This window comes from Homalodisca vitripennis, chromosome 1 (assembly GCF_021130785.1).
Source record: "Homalodisca vitripennis isolate AUS2020 chromosome 1, UT_GWSS_2.1, whole genome shotgun sequence".
Classification (NCBI taxonomy): domain Eukaryota; kingdom Metazoa; phylum Arthropoda; class Insecta; order Hemiptera; family Cicadellidae; genus Homalodisca; species Homalodisca vitripennis.
In genome coordinates this window covers 85,636,145-85,642,144 of record NC_060207.1, presented here as the reverse complement: position 1 = coordinate 85,642,144, position 6,000 = coordinate 85,636,145, and the positions used below count along the sequence as shown (strand labels likewise).

General features: G+C 29.9%; 1 protein-coding gene across 2 annotated transcripts in view; it reads left to right on the top strand.

The window, feature by feature from the left end:
* Window positions 1-1,487: 1,487 nt before the first annotated feature.
* The window catches only part of LOC124365961 (glutamate receptor 1-like), a 371,078-nt gene continuing 366,565 nt past the window's right edge, over window positions 1,488-6,000 (top strand). For both annotated transcript variants that reach the window (XM_046822115.1, XM_046822114.1), the window contains exon 1: window positions 1,488-1,586. The gene's annotated coding sequence lies outside the window, so the exon portion shown is untranslated. The remainder of the gene's footprint in view (window positions 1,587-6,000) is intronic.

The window sequence follows — 6,000 nt, the reverse complement described above, 5'->3', positions numbered from 1 at the left end:
AGTTTTCGATTTGTTGGTGAAACAAAGTGTCGTGTCATCAGCGTACTGCACAAGTCTTCCATGCGGTAGTGATGACTGATTACTGTACTAATTAAGTATATAAAGTTTTAAAATGTATAAAGACTTTGTAGACCAGAAGAAGATGATAGATACCCATTTATCACATAACGATGTAAAATGTTCGAAATCCTGTTCTTATATTAATTTATTTTAATTTAATTACATATGCAGTTACAATTTTACAACCGTAACATGACTATACTGTTTGTTTATTAAATTATCATATTATTATCTCCAGATCTTACAATATTGTACTATAGTTATTACAAACATTTTAATGGGGACAACCTATTTAAAATTAAAGTTCCTTAAAACATAAATTCATAAAAATAAATCCTTGTAGCCAAATTCTTAGTTATTTTATTACTTATTGTATTGTATTTATAATTTGTTACTTACGATCGTCTTCCCAGAAGGGTTACTTGGAAATAGGGATATTTGTTTATTAATTCGATTTTACGATAGCTCCTGAAGGAATTAGTTACATTTCCTATATTTTACATGAGTATATTTCTTAAGTTAAGGAAACAATGTTTTGAATTTGATAACTGAAGATTTAAAGGAAGGTTAGTTTTTACGAATGTATATTTTTGTGCGTAATTAAAGGGAGCAGCTGAAATATGGAAATGAAAAAACAGTTTCATTTACTACGTGGGGTACAGTAATATCACTACTTATATATGTTAGGTTCATAGATCTATACAGGTTGAAGAGAAACTGGAAATGTAAGGTTTTAATAATATGTTGCTGTCTTGTTTAAACTCCAATAAAATGTTATAGTAATTTAGTCATTAATTTGTGTAATGTATAGCAATTGTGAGATGTAACCGGTTTAGTTACGCGTTTAATATTTCTTTTTAGCCAACATTTATCGTGTATCAATTACCAAACCAGTAACTTTCATAATAAAACTGCACTTCAAATTTCATTGTACCATACCATTTTCTTGTAAAAAATAAAATTACACCACTTTTCATAATATTTATATCACAAAAGATTAAAATGTCTTGAAGGAGCAGATTGTATTAAAAATACTAAATTGTGTATCACAATAACTTGTAATGTTATCTCTAAGAAACCGCATTTTTCGAATATTTCAAACAACAAAACTCAAATGATACAACAAAATCTAACAGAAACATTCAAAAAATAAATTCAGCTGAGTTTGTATCGATATTGCTTGAATCTCATAAAGTGCCTTACATCAATACATCATAATCTGTACATTACACCAAAACAAAAACAAACCCATGCCACCCCACAGTCCTACAGGAACAGGACGCTAGTCTGGTGGCCTTGTACTGTGACGTAGATAGGCTACTCACAACTACTGCTCTGTACCCAAACATTGACTTTGTGACGTAGATGCGCGGGAGGGTTGCGCAGTGGGTCGGGGGCCAGGAGCAGCTCAGTCTCCGCCGCGATGGTGCCGAGCGCGCATCTCCCACGAGCTGTGGCGCGGCCGGTGTGTCTAGTGTTGGTGTTCGTCGCTGCAGCCTCCTCGACAGGGGATAAGATACCACTAGGTGAGTGTGAATTGATGTATCGCTTGTCACGTGACCTGGACGTGATTACGAGCCGAGTGGCGCTGATCTCACAGCATCACACAGGAGCTGCGGGCGGCTCCCAATTCTGCCAACGATACGAGAATCAATGGCGTTTTGTTCACTGTCTGGCAAATGTTTGCCCTAAAAACGATGAATTAACGCAGTCACATCACTGAGATTCCCGACACATTCCTACTGCACTGTTACTAACACAGCAATGCTCCTACTCCCACACAGTACCCACGTACATTTTATCCAACACTACAAAATCTAACATGAATTAAAATAATGTTAATATTACCGTTAAATCACCAAAATCTATGAAATACGCCAACTAATTATTGGTTTGTTTTTTATATATGTTCTATATTCTCCACATTGTTATTACTTTGCTTTGTATAGAGGTTATGTAGTGCAGTGTTATAACACATCGTTTAATAGAGCAGACATGGGATGAAGATAGCGGTATCATATAGTTTTTTCTTTTTAAAATAACAAAACCCTAAATAAATAAATGGTGACTTAATAACTATATTTTCTGACACAGTTTTGATAATTTTGATTCCTCATAATATGTATATTCAAATTGCTCAGTAGTAAATCAAATCGTTACTATATTGTTTTTTTTTCACTTATTTTGTGAGAGTTCAAACTAGCTATCTACATATATATGCGTACATAATAGTATCTATAACAAAAAATTCTTTAATTTATTATTATTAATTAAATAACTTTATATATACATACTTCTTAGTATATTGTATATCCTAAATATTATAACCGTGTTGAGTGTAATATATAAAATTTTGCAAGGTTAATATTATTGATGTATGTACTTAAAATAAGCATGGTAGAAAGCATTAAAGTAGTTTTTATCTAACATTTTACTTGAAATAATACTCACATCAAGACGCAAGAAGGCGTGTATGTAGGAAAGTGTGGACTGTAGTGTCCGACCATATGACACATAACACAGGTGCCAGATACAGCCAGTAACGCATGATGCTATGCTCTGGTCACCCTTAGGCAACCCCTACTGACATAAGGCGAGTTCCTGGCAGTGTGGGTTGTTCTTTACATGTCTTGGCTATAAGCTACTCCAGTAATTAATCCACATCCATTTGGTTAATATAAAAAAAGAATGCAAGAAATGTTTTTGTAGCATATGAAAAATAAAAGATTATTTATATTTTCATAAGATAATTAATTAATAAAAGCGTTATAACATAAATATAAACAAGGTAGGAAGTCATACAAACAAAATATACATATTATATTAGATATTATAAAGGAGGATGAAAAAAACACTAGGTATAAACCTCAAAAATAAAAATTAGAATGAGTTAAATATTTTAGTAGCAATGCAGAACCACTTGGAGAAAATAAATAAATAATATTGAATCGTCAAATTAGCCTTTGAATATATTGATTTTAAGGTTATAAATTAGCATTATCATTAGTATTTTGAAAATAGGATGAAAATTAATAAACGGTAAGGTGTTGAGGAAGCTTTTTGGCGTTTCTGGACAAACGGAAGAAGATTAATAAACTATTCGTCTGAGATTAAGTCTTTTTAATTTTTTCAGAGAAGAGTATGGGTCTACTATGTTAATGTAACGAGTTTATTGTTAGTTATGGCCAGCTATTGTTTGTTAATGATCCAAAAATGTTATAGCAAAACGGTCAGACACCAACGGTACGTATATGATTTAATTTATGAGGTATAATTCATGTGTTCTACAAAATGTAGAAAAGATTGTTTCAAATATCATAAGTTCATAAACTTCAGTGATAATTACCTACACAAAGCTAAAAATATATGTCAGGAAGTATAATTTTATTTTCATTTGTAAATAATCGAATAAAAACCATATTCTAGCAAAAACGATGCACAAATTTTATAGTGTTATTATAAATTTAATATATTTAACCCAGCAATCCAGTATAACCTACTTACAAAAAACGACATAAAAAATTGTGTACATCTTAAAACAATAGAACATTATTAAAAAAGTAAAAGGGCATATAAAATAACTTTTATACCGTTTTGGCATTATTAAACTGCTGTTCATTAAATTTACTGAACTGAGATTGCAATGTTTTTAATTTAAAAAAAGGAACACTTTGTAGTTGGTTAGGTTAGAGGGATCCATTTTCTTAGTTACATAATGAAATAGCAAGATAGAGAGTCCCACTGGATAGAATTCATCACGCCATTAAATAATTTATTCACCACTTTTATAATTGCCTTCAGTAAACCAAAAAAATATTAGGCAAAATAAAATGAAAAAAAAATAGTACAAATTTTCAGATTATTTATTTGGTTTTCAGTTGAATAAATTGTATTTTTTGAACTAAGAAAAACATTTTAGTCATCACTTTTTTTGATACCTTTCCTAAAGAAAGGAAAAATATGTTTTAATTTAAATAAATATAATCATTTACCATAATAGATTTAATTATATTATATTTCTTTAAAATATAAAACATTTGAGTCATAAGTCATAAATAAACACTTAATTTCTTAAAGACATAATTGTACATATTGCAAATAATTCTTTCTCATATCAAGTAGATTTTACTAGGGCATAGTTACGAAATTACCGTAATATTTCCTTAAAAACCTTATAATTCCTCGTAAGAGAATTAATACTACTTTACTTTGTTTTCTGATATCGGGAAAACTATCCATAATAAATAAAGACTTTAATTATCTACAATAGTATTTTTATGCGTTTTATTAATGTCATTTATAGAATATGCTACTACTTTTTACTAAAATTTATGATATAAAAAATAATTTAATCCCTATATCAACATATTTGACTGCTGAGTTTATGTATATCTACTTATAATATTTTAGTTAAGAAAATATTCTTTACTTCTTTTAAACACACGGATAAATAAATTATAACTATTTACATAAATACATGTTTTAATTATATAATTTGTATGTCATGAATTTCAGATAAACGTATAAGTATCAATTATTGGTATATTAAAATCTAATTTATATTTTTTGATGATCTACAAATAATTATTTGTTGACATATTTAAAAAATTGTTTAGCTTTTATTGTAAAATATATGTTTTGTAATAAAGAGCCATAATTGTAATTAAATATCCAAAGATATTCCTGAAGATCTTAATAATCAATCCAGGACGAGAGACCCAGATGGAATGTTTGAGTCTACGATCATTTTAACATAAGCATTGGGACTTCACTTGTAATTAATTAATTTCTTGAAACTACTTGTAAAACTGTTATTGTGATTTTGAATTTAGTGACGGTTTTAATACTAAAGTTACTTTAAATTCACTGAAATACTGTTGCAATACCAGGAGAAGAGCCCTGGCTTTACTCGTCAAGAACAGATGAATTGATTGTAGCACCTCTTGTACTAGTGATTATGCTTTAATCTTGAACAACTTGATATGCGAGACCACTCTTTGTTTAAAGTTAAGAGGTAAAAACAAAAAGCTGAAGTTGTTATAATTTGAAAGGAAAATAGGTTTGTGCATATGTTTTCTAACAATGACAAAGGTCCGTGAAACTGTTATAAATTTAAGGTTAACTTTGCAGATATTTTATAAAAAATGTTAAATTAGCTTAGGACGTATTCTAAAAAACCCCTTTGGTACATCAGCATAAATCCGATCAAACGAATTTTGACTATTTAAAAATAGATAAAACATCTCCAGTTTGTTGAAAAATTTTGGATTTATGTTACCTAACACATCTCTATGAGAGGGCTACGTGTTATAAAATTTGAGTTAAAGACTACCTCTTTTGGAGGAAAACCCATTACGTTCCTAACAATAGAACTTTAGGTTAGGGATACTGCCCTTGTTATTGTTACTTTTCCCTATATTCTCCAACCACAAACTTAATAGGCGAGTTAAATTATTACATATTCTTCGTAGAAAAGTTACTTTTACGAATAGCCATAAGTGACTTTAAATTTCCGAACGAAAGTCGCATACTAAAAGAAATTACTAGGATCGATTCTCCAGTTAATCCGGTGCAATTACCTATATGTCAAGCTGGATCATGTAGAATATTTTCTTAATATACGAAGTAGTACAATTTTAAAGAATTTGAGCTTCTTTTTATGACTATCTGATTGCATACTCTGATATGTGCACCCTTTTCTGTGAACTAATAATTATGTACTAAATATCTTGGCTGAAAAATTTAGTTAACGTGAGAAAATACATTTCTGGATGTTAAGTTACGCGGTGGTATACGATACCAAAAGTGTGGATGGATATTATACTCACTGGGAAGTTTATAAAAATAATAGAAACGGTTAGTCTTGCATATTTGAGCAAGGCGAAAGATGGGAGTCATGTGTGCATCTATTAAACATCAGATTTATACGTTTTCCACCAA